Source organism: Salminus brasiliensis, chromosome 24, assembly GCF_030463535.1.
Source record: "Salminus brasiliensis chromosome 24, fSalBra1.hap2, whole genome shotgun sequence".
NCBI lineage: Eukaryota > Metazoa > Chordata > Actinopteri > Characiformes > Bryconidae > Salminus > Salminus brasiliensis.
The window spans coordinates 28,939,190-28,949,707 of NC_132901.1; the positions used below are offsets into that span (position 1 = coordinate 28,939,190).

The window sequence follows — 10,518 nt, forward strand, 5'->3', positions numbered from 1 at the left end:
CATCTGGAGATTACTTCAAATCCTTAAAGGTTCTTCATAGATGTTCTGCACAGTCACATCTCACAGAAAAGGGTTCTTTAAAGAATTTATCCAGTTTCTTTAAAGAGAACCAAATGTGGGTCTTTAGTGGCATTACATGTCAGTTCCATGGTTACACTGTACTTTCTCATTCTGAGATCAAGTACTGAAGGTTCCTTTTTTATCTAGAACAGCTAAAATGTGTACTGTTGTTAGCTTTGCGCTAACATACTACTAGAATCTCATTCTTGTAGAAGTTAGCATTGTTGTACATGTAGGCTTTTTACCGCTGTATAGAACCTTCAAATTCAAGCTTCTTCTTAAAGGTTCCTTCTTCTTAAAGGTTCCACACTGGGTTTAGAATTTAGAACAAAGGTTTTCTTTAAAGGTTCTTCTGTGGCAGAATCAAGTCAATACAATTACAGTGTATCTCATTTCCCAACCCACAGTTCTACCTGCCCATATCTAGAACATTGTTTTCTGTAAAAGGAAACCCTGAGATGACTGGCGCCTGATCAGTGGAGGTGGCCTCCTTGCCACGTGGTCCAGGCCGGAGGTGGCAACCTCGCCTCCACCTACAGGACAGATGATCAGCGGTGCAGTGTTCTTCCCATCGTCGTGGAGACAAGGGTTGAAGTAGGGGTAAAGCTTTTCGGCAAAAGTGCACCCAGAGTAAGAGTAGATATGGCTCCGGGCCTCTACATCATAGAATGAGACAAGCCCTCCCTCATGATCTACAAACACACCGACCCTCTGTGGCCTGTCGCAGTGAGAGAACAGGGTGAGGGCAGGTCCAGCACAGGCGACTAGGGGACCCCCCTTCTGACGACATACGGCCCAGAACCCCTGATCTGGCCGGACCATTATGGCTCCCTTCCTATTGATGGACTCTCTGGCCACGCCCAGCTCCCAGTCCGTCTTATCTCCAACATGGACCACCCAGTAGTGCCTCCCGGTGGAGATACCAGGCTGGCCCAGCACACACACGCAGGAGTCGAAGCGGAGAGGGCTGGGCGAGGAGGGAGTGGCTGTGGGCTGATAGCCCCCCAACGGATAGACTGGCCTGCTTCAGGTCGGAGGAGAAGACGAGCCAGGGGGCAGCAGTTTGGGGGTCAAAGGTTATGTTCACTGAGGGGAGAGATGTTGACATGAGATACAGAAAGAAATACACCATATGGACAAAAGTATTGGGACACCTGCTCAGTCATAGTTTTTTCTGAAATCAATGGTATTAAAAGAGCTGAACTGTCTCTACTATCCAGAGAAGACGACTTTCTACTAGATTTTGGAGGAGCATTGCTGTGAGGATTTGATTGCATTCAGCAACAAAGCATTTGTTAGTGAGGTCAGGATGTTAGATGATCACCACCCCACCTCATCATCCCCAACTCCCCAACTCATCCCAAACAAAAGTATCGGATGGAGCACCAGAATAGGTTGATCAGGGTTGTTCCAACATCCTAATTACTGAATGCAATCAAATCCTCACAGCAATGCTCCTCCAAAATCTAGTAGAAAGCCTTCTTCTCTGGACAGTAGAGACAGTTACTCCAACAGAAGGATCAGGGTCAACTCTTAGTACCCTTGATTTTCGAAGAACCATGAAGGAGCAGGTGTCCCAATACTTTTGTCCAAATAGTGTATTAGGTTTATGCACAAAAAAACCACACACTCTTGAACACACCTTCGTGTTGCTGGATCTGGAGCAGCTCTGTAAAGAGTGAAAGAGGAAGCAGATCAGCTTTCATGCCACAGGAATCCACACACAATGTGGGCGGAGACTAAAACCACAGCTCACCAGCCTCACACAGGTTCCTCTCCTTTTTGCGAAGTATGTCCATTAGCGCCGCCACAGCTCTTCTCAATGTCCCAGCACTCTGACTGGTACTGAAGCTGGTCTGAGACCAGTTCTTGGTACGTGGAGGAGGAGCAGCCACTGAATGGAAATTCTACAGCCAGAGAAGGACAGTGAGTTAGCTAACCCCTCACCATGTCTTCTCATCACTGGCTCGCTTCATCGCTACCACTCTTCACCAGCCAGGCCTACCTTCAGCCTGTGAAGTTCCTCACTAGTGTGGCTTTTCACTCTTTTACTTTTGTCACTTTTGGCTCCAGAACTTCTGCTACTCTCTTCAGCTTGATAAGGCCCTGAATGAGCATCTTTGAGGAGCATCACCAAGAGCTCCAAAGAGCTTCGTACATCAGTTTACCACTTCTACATTTTCCTGGTGCTGAACAGAACCCCAGATAACCCTAACCTTAAATAAAAGGTTCTTCAAGGGTTAGTAAAGCCAGTGGTGATACAGGAGGAGCATTGGACACTTCTTGAGGAACATGACTGAGAGCTTGTGGAACTGCAGTGAAGGAACCTGTGAGCTTCATCCATCGTGGTATTTAGAACCACGAACAACTCAGAGAGTCATTTGGATGCTTATGTTCTTGGCTTGGTTAAATGGTGGAAACATTGGTGGAAAACCTTTTGCAGAAGGTTCTCAATATCACCAAACATCCAAGAACCCTCGTTGCCCTTTCAGTAGGTAAAGTGACTGGTAAACTGGTGAAACTGGTACCTGTAGAAGATGCAGTTCATCATCGATACACGCAAGCTGCTCCACCCTCGACTTTTTCTCCATGATTTCTCCAATCTCTTTCTTCAGCTCTTCCGAGAGCGAGGCCGTGTTTCTCGCCGCCTCCGTCTGTTTCTCCCTCAGCTCCTCCACCAGCTCAGTCAGGCTCTTCTCGACGGAGCGCTGCAGGGAGGTGAAGAACTGCACACTCTGCTCAATCTCCTTCTCCAGGGTTCTCTGAGGGTTAGAAGTAGAAGTAGGCTGTTCAAAGCTGAGCTGCACAGACAGATGGAATGGCTACCCCCTCTACCATGTCCCACAGGAGTAGTGTTTTATCTATAGTTTCAGCTCTACTCACACTCATGTGCTAACACACAGCTAACACACAGAAGAAGGGAATGATGGGAAGGCGGGACAAAGGAGGAGCCACAAACACAACGAGCAGAAGCATGTGGTCTTGCCTGCCCCTGTTTTGTATCACCATGTTCTCCCCAGCACATGGCTCTGTTTGTGTATGGTCAGTTCTAGCTCCTCCTGTTCATTAGTGTTCCCACCTGTGCCTCCTCTGTAGCCACACCCTCTTGTTAGTCCCTGGTGTTTCTGTGTCTTGTTAGTGTCTGTACAATTACCCCTTTGTTTCAGCCTTCCTTTATCTGGTCTTGTGCACATTAACATGACCAATCTAGGCCCACAGGGAATGTAAACACCAGGAGAACACACTCTAACTCTAACATTTGACAATTGTTTATTATTATTGTTATTATTATTATTAATATTATGTTTTAATATTATTAAGCTATAAAGCATATCCATCCACCTCCAAATCAGTGAGGAAAACAGAAGTGTGAATTAATGAACTTCTGAACTATATTTAATAAAAAAAAATTAAAAAAAGAACAGACCTGGGGAGAGGGAGGGGCTTAATGCCACCACACTCACATGGTTTACATGTTCTGAATGTCTAATCTCGTCCCCCTTCTCCACACGATCCTGGATCATCTGCTGCAGTTTAGACGCCACCTCGGGTAGCTCGGCCTGAACACAGAGGAGAACAGTTTAGCAGAGGAGGAGAGCATTTAGGAAGCTATATCTATGATGTAGAGGCCCCAGTAAAAATGACACGTTCTGAGTGAGCGTCTTTAAAACCGAATAGGTGAGATGCTAGGATAATGTTGCTAACAAATACTGGACACTGTAAACTAATGAGGCTCACATCAGACACCAAACCTGTCTTGGCTGATCAACTGAGTCTGGGATCAGAGATCAATACTGATCCTTTGATTTGTCCCTGAACGGCTCCTTCAAAGGGTTCAACTCCAAAATGCACTATAGTATTACACATATATACATACATATATGGACAAAAGTATTGGGACACCTGCTCATTCATTGTATTTTCAGAAATCAAGTTTATTTAAAGAGAGTTGATCCTGTTTCTGTTGGAGTAAAAGGAGGCACATTGCTGTGAGGATTTGATTGCATTCAGCCACAAGAACGTTAGTGAGATCAGGATGTTGGAGGATGATCACCAGCCCACCTCATCATCGTTAGATCCCATTTAAAAGTACTGGATGGAGCTCCTCCACCATAATTCCAGAGAACACAGTTATTCCACTGCTCCACAGCTCAATGCTTCTCTACAGGGGATAGACAAGCTGTGTGTGTGTGTGTGTGTGTGTGTGTGTGTGTGTGTGCATTTATACATCTGTGTTAACAAAAAGTGCAACTTAAAGTAACTGAATGCATTCATTAGAAGGGGTGTCCACAAACATTTGGACATAGAGTGTAAATTGTGGTGAAATCTATATTTAACACAGTGTAATAAAGCATGGTGAATCAGTCATCTTATAGCCTAAAATGGTGTGTGTGTATGTGTGTGTGTGTGTGTGTGTGTGAAGCCCTCACCCTCATCCGGCTGCTCTCTCTCTCCACAGGGACGGTCAGGTGTCCTCGGTGTTGGCTCTCCACACATTTCGAGCACACAAGCATCTTCTCCGTCTTGCAGTAGATGTCCAGGGGCTGCTGGTGCCTTCCGCAGAGCTTCCTTCTCACTGGCAGCATCCGAGCAGACGAAACCCCATCAGCCCCCCTCTCAGCCTGGCCCGTCCCTTTGCCTTTGGCCTGATCAGGGTTGACCTTCAGTGACCTTTTGAAGCCCTCAGTGATGTCGGCCAGGGCGTGGTTGATGCGGAGCTCCGGCCGGCGGGGAAAACTCTCCTTGCAGAGCGGACAGCTGATGCGCTCCACCGTGTTCCAGAACTGCCGAATGCAGGGAAGGCAGAAGTTGTGTCCACATGGGATGGACACAGGCTGGCGGAAGAGGTCCAAACAGATGCAGCACTGGAACTGCTCTTCTGATAGGGCGGAGGCCATGATGGACAACTCAGAGCAGGCCTAGGGACCGAGGTCGGAGGTACTGCTGATCTGTGGGTTGAAGAAACAGTTCTGTCTTTAATTCTGTCCAATCAGGATGGTTCTCTCTGTGGTATCTGGGCAGATTTAGCTAAACCAGCTCTCCCATTGGTCAGGACTTCACAGGTAGAACTTAAGGCCGTCGGATTAACTACCATAACAGTTAGGAACCAACCAATCATGTTCTGGTTTACAGTGGAAAGCAAACAACACTCTAGTCCTGGAGGTTCTAGATGGGTTGTGAGTATGAGTGGTAGTGTGAGCAGAAAAAACTTTACTATTTCTTCTGAAGGTTCTAGATAGATTATAAGTGTGGGTGGTAGTGTTTGCAGAAGTCACTCGAGTCCTTCTGGAGGTTCTAGATAGTGGTACTGTGTGCAGAATAAACGCCACTCGAGTCCTTCTAGAGGTTCTAGATAGTGGTACGGTGTGCAGAATAAACGTCACTCAAGTCCTTCTGGAGGTTCTAGATAGTGGTACTTTGAGCCAGTTTATCCATGTTCTAGATAACAGTGTCATACAATTTCAGAACCCCCTAAGTAAGTCTGTTAGAGATCGGAACACCTCCATGTGGTTTGAGAAGAGTGTGTGATGGTTTTCTGCTTCAGACACCAAACATACCCCAGCTGATCGACTTCAGTCGTAAAAACAAAAGAGATCTTCAAGGGTTCTTTAGTAGAACACACCCAGTCAGGTGGGTAACTGCAGGAATGTGGCCGTGCTGCTTTCTATGTACGTTCATCTCTAGTGTCAGAATATCTGCACACTTCTCTTCCTTGAAGCCTGGGCTACAGACACTGCTGCTAAAAATATTGCCATATTTGATAAATACATATATAAATAAAATACCTGATGATGCACAGTGCATAATGCCAGATATTGAAATGAAAAGGAATTAAAAATCATAATCACATTAAAAAATCTACAAAAACTGATTTCTGTTTCTCCAATGAAATCTCTCCATCTCTCCACCCTTATTTACGTCTGTAAACTCTGCCGGTCAGGTCACAGGAAAGTCCCATTTCATGCGATTTGGAACCAAAGCCTTTAGTTATGAACTCCTGAACTGCTATAAATGATAAAGTAAATATTATACATGTTTACTTTCTATTGTTCAGTAATTACCTGACTATTAATGAACTTACTGCTTCCTCTTAGCTGAGGAGTAAACAGCTGAGACCACAGTGGTGAGCAGAAGTGAATTCATATAATAATGACCTACCTGTGTGTGTGTGTGTGTGTTAGTCCCACTGTGTGTGTTGTCTAGATGTGTTTGGGATACTCAGGTGTTCAGGTGTTACACTGCTCCTCCAATCAGCTCAGAGAACACAGCCCCACTTTCACATGCAGTATCCAGTGACAGCGGCAGTTCCTCTGTGTGCCTACAGGGGGTGTACACGTGTGCTCTGGAGGCAGCACAGAAGGTCAACTCTCTCTTTTCACAGTCAGGTGGGGATCATCGTCATATAGAAAATGTACTGATTGAATCTGAAGGTGATGATGCTCTGAAAAGCAGTTTAGAAGGGCTTCAGGTTTAGATGAGGTTCTTTTATCTCACAAACAAATATTTAATATCATATTTCATCACAGACACACAAAAACCTTGTATCTCAAATTTATCAGTTTCTCATTTTTCTCCAAAATGCAAATCTGCAGTTATTTTTTTATGCTGTAGCAGAATTTGAGTGAATGGACCAATAGAAATGCTCCAACATGAGTTAATAACAAATAAAATATTTGACATTGACTTTTATTGATGGTTAAGAAGTATCCTCCTCCTGCAAAGCTGCCAGCAGTTTAGCTCCACCCTTTCATGCTGAAGTTTTATAGAGTGTTTCTGCCTGCATTGCATTTTGAATGAAGCCCAATACAGGACAACCAATCAGAATAGAGCTCATTTACTAATTCTAATTAATGATGACTCCACTTTATGTGTTAATGCCCAGGACCGTTTGGAACTCACTGTGTCTTAATACATTTTAATTAAGATGCAGCTAAATTAAGATTCAGGCGATTAACTGCAAATAACTAACGAGAAATACAGCCTGCCATGACATAATAAATGTTTATTAAATTATTGTTTACAATCTATTTTCAGAAAATCATTTTAAATAAGAACTCTGCCCCTGGATAATGTAAGTGTAAATGTACTTCAGGAATAAAAACTGCAGACACTGAAAAACAAATCAGTTAATAAAAAACATTAATTTAATTAGATAATTAATCTCAGATACAAGAACTGAAGTCTAATATTGCTCTACAGATCAGATGGCTTACCGAATATGCTAGGCCTGTTAGCATCTCATCAAGCAGAACATGTAATAAGTGTGGCTGATTTCAGTTCATTCGCACTAGCACCGCTATACACAATCCACACACTGTTGCCACCTACTGGAAATATTATGAACTGCAGTAACAAGCATAGCTACAGATACAGCACTGAGAGCTGAACGCCTGTAAAACTGCAGCTCTACCATTTACAGTTCACACATTGTGAGGGTGGTGTTTTCCACTTGGTCACTGGATTCCTCTCTTTCCCTGTTAAACACGGTTCCATCTGACCGTTCTCTCCATCGCAGTGTGGGGCTCTCCACCATCCCCTGCTCCTTCAGCTTCTGCCGGATCTGAAGAACAGAATACAGATCTGTACTACATGCTGTAACTCCGCCCCCTCGTTAGGGTTTGTTCCTTCCAACAGTGTTATTAAAAGATCTCCAGGAAGTGCTCCATCCGAAACCGAGTGACACTCACCTTCTCCAGCAGAGCCGCCTTCACGCTGGGATCGTTCACATCCTGGTCGGACTGCAGCACCACCCTCAGGACCTGTCTTTTCTTCGGTGTTGGTGCTTTAAGCAGAAGGACAGACACACAGACACATCATCTGCAATGTGCCTCCAGATGTTTGAGATCTTTTGATTGCAGAAATGTATGCAATTCTATGCTAATTAGGTTTCACTTGTGGCCCCTCCCACTCAATTTGATTACAGTTTATTCTCATCTGCAGGTTTGGACTGCCCATATCACGCGATGAACCGAGGCCCCGACACTTTGCTGGAATTTAAACGTATGACCTCACACTAAATGAGCAGCAGTTAGACCGTAGGGCCGGTCTAGAGCTGTGAATTTCCACTCCATAAAAACCCAGTTTTAAATTGGTCCATGGTGAAGAGTCTGGCTTTACAGTGTTTACAGTGTGGTGAAACCAAAGCTGAACTCACTGGATTGGCAGAAGAAAGCACGCCGGTCTGCACAGTTGCTGTCGTCAAACCAGCCATAACCAGAACCATCAGAAGTTCCTTCATAACCTCCAAAAATACTAAAATGCCAAGAAAACTGATTATATGAACTACCATAGACACTCTTAACCACATAACCGCAGTCGTCACTGCCCCCGGCGTTATCAGGTTGGTATGAAGACCACCTGATGTTAGAACTGTTGGTCTTGTCTGACCACTTCCAGGAGTCTCTGTAGTAGCCGATCCAGTTCATTGCAGTCGGTGCCTTATCCTTTACTATTGAGTTCTGTACATCGTCGCTTGGGCAGGCGAGGTCCGTGTGGCTCAGTCTGCAGTAAGCCTGGGCCTCCTTCCAGGACTTTCCAGAATTAATGGGAACAAACCTGTTTAGGCCAGCATTTTCTAGAAGAGTTCAAACACAGGTTGAGAGATGTATAATTTGATTAAATTAAATTAAATTAAATTTAATTAAATTAAATTAAATTTAATTAAATTTAAAGCAAAGTAGAAAACATATAAATAAAAAGCAAAACTGATGGACAAATTCAGCAGAACGAGGCAGAGTGTGCTGTTTACATGTATTATCCACTATGTCCAAATGTTGGACTATGTCCAATGGCCAACCCTTCTAAGGAATGCACTCAGCACCTTTAAGCTGCACCCATTGCTGACACAGATATGGAAATGCACACACACAGCTTGGCTAGTTCCTGTAGAGAAGTACTGCCAATAGAATAGGACTCTCTGGAGCAGATAAACGTGACCCTATTGGCTCCATGCTGCCTGATGAGAGGCGTGGGCTAGAGGGGTATAAAGAAGCCCCCCAGCATTGAGCTTTGGAACAGTGGAAGAGCTGTGTTTTCTGGAATAATGGTGGTGGAGCTCCATCCAGTACTTTTGGGATGAGTTGGGGAGTTGGGGACGATGAGGTGGGGTGATGATCAACATCCTGACCTCATTAACGCAATTGTCACTTAATGCAATCAAATCCTCACAGCAATCTTCCTCCAAAATGTATTAGAAAGTCTTCTTTTCTGGACAGTAGAGACAGTTACTCCAACAAAAGCAGGAAAAACTCTTTACAGTGAACCTCAGCATGAAAACTGCTCAGTCTAAAGTTTCTCCAGCAGGGGAAAGTATTAGCATGCAAGCTGCATAATTAAAAAATAGCCATGAATCAGCTGGAGCTCAAAAAAGCCAACATGAGTACCTCCAGGTAGTCAGTCTAACTAACATGCTGGCACGTTGTTCGCTGAAGAGAAAACATCTCATTTTAACTCCTTCTTTAGCATTCACTATTTTACGTCTAATCTGTACTTTTAGCTGAACAGGTAGGTAAACAGGCTCCTCCTACTCATCCAAAGCTACTGATTTCCCTTAGCTATTGTTGACATATTGGATCTCATGACTGGACGTATGTACATGACGTGTAAAAATAATGCTTAAATTTTACATATCTCAGAATGGAAGTGAATTTGGTAGGACCTTAGCTACACTGCTCATTTGAGGTGCTTCATTATATGATCCTGATATAATCTCAATAATAATTGATGATAATAACCGAATTCTAAATTTCCATTATTGTCCAAGCCTATTTGGAAGGTGAAAGCCATAGTTTTTGGTGGCTCACTATTTCTTGTTGGGTGTACACCTGAGTACGCTTCTCCCACCTGTCAAATCGGTCCAAACAAAAGTTCAATCATCAAACAAGGCAGGTGTGAAAGTTAACTTAATATATTTCTCACCATCGTAGCATATGAAGGGATTTTGGGCTGAACACTGGCCATCCCGCCACAGTCCATCTTGCCCTATTAAGGCACACTCTTCTTTCCCATATCTGTTGTTTGGCTGACCGGCTTCCCATTTCCTCCAACTTCCCAGTGGGAGGTCGTTACGGGAGCAGCGCCAGCTTTTAACATCATTGTACAGACCGACCCAGGCTTCAGATGCGAAACCCTGCCTCCATGCTTCTCTCTGTAGTCTTCGCAAGTCAATGTAATTTTCAACTGTAGCCAGGTCTACATAGTTGGCCTTGCAGAAAGCTTGAGCTTCAGGCCAGCTCTTCGGATCTTTGATTAGATGGTACTGACGTGGGACAGACGAGAAAGCTGGAAGAACTCCTGAGGGAAACACTTTCAGAAAAAGCTGACTTAGATCATCATCTCAACACTGCAGACACTTCTGTCTTAAAGGAGCAGATCAGTGAAGAATCAGAGGATCAGGATTGATCTCAGATCTCTGATTCAGACGATCAGACGAGACGTGTTCGGTATCTGACGTGAGCT

General features: G+C 44.3%; 1 pseudogene; it reads right to left on the reverse strand.

Moving 5' to 3' along the window:
- LOC140546842 (E3 ubiquitin-protein ligase TRIM39-like) overlaps positions 1-5,011 on the reverse strand; it is a 5,237-nt pseudogene extending 226 nt beyond the window's left edge.
- Positions 5,012-10,518: the final 5,507 nt, after the last annotated feature.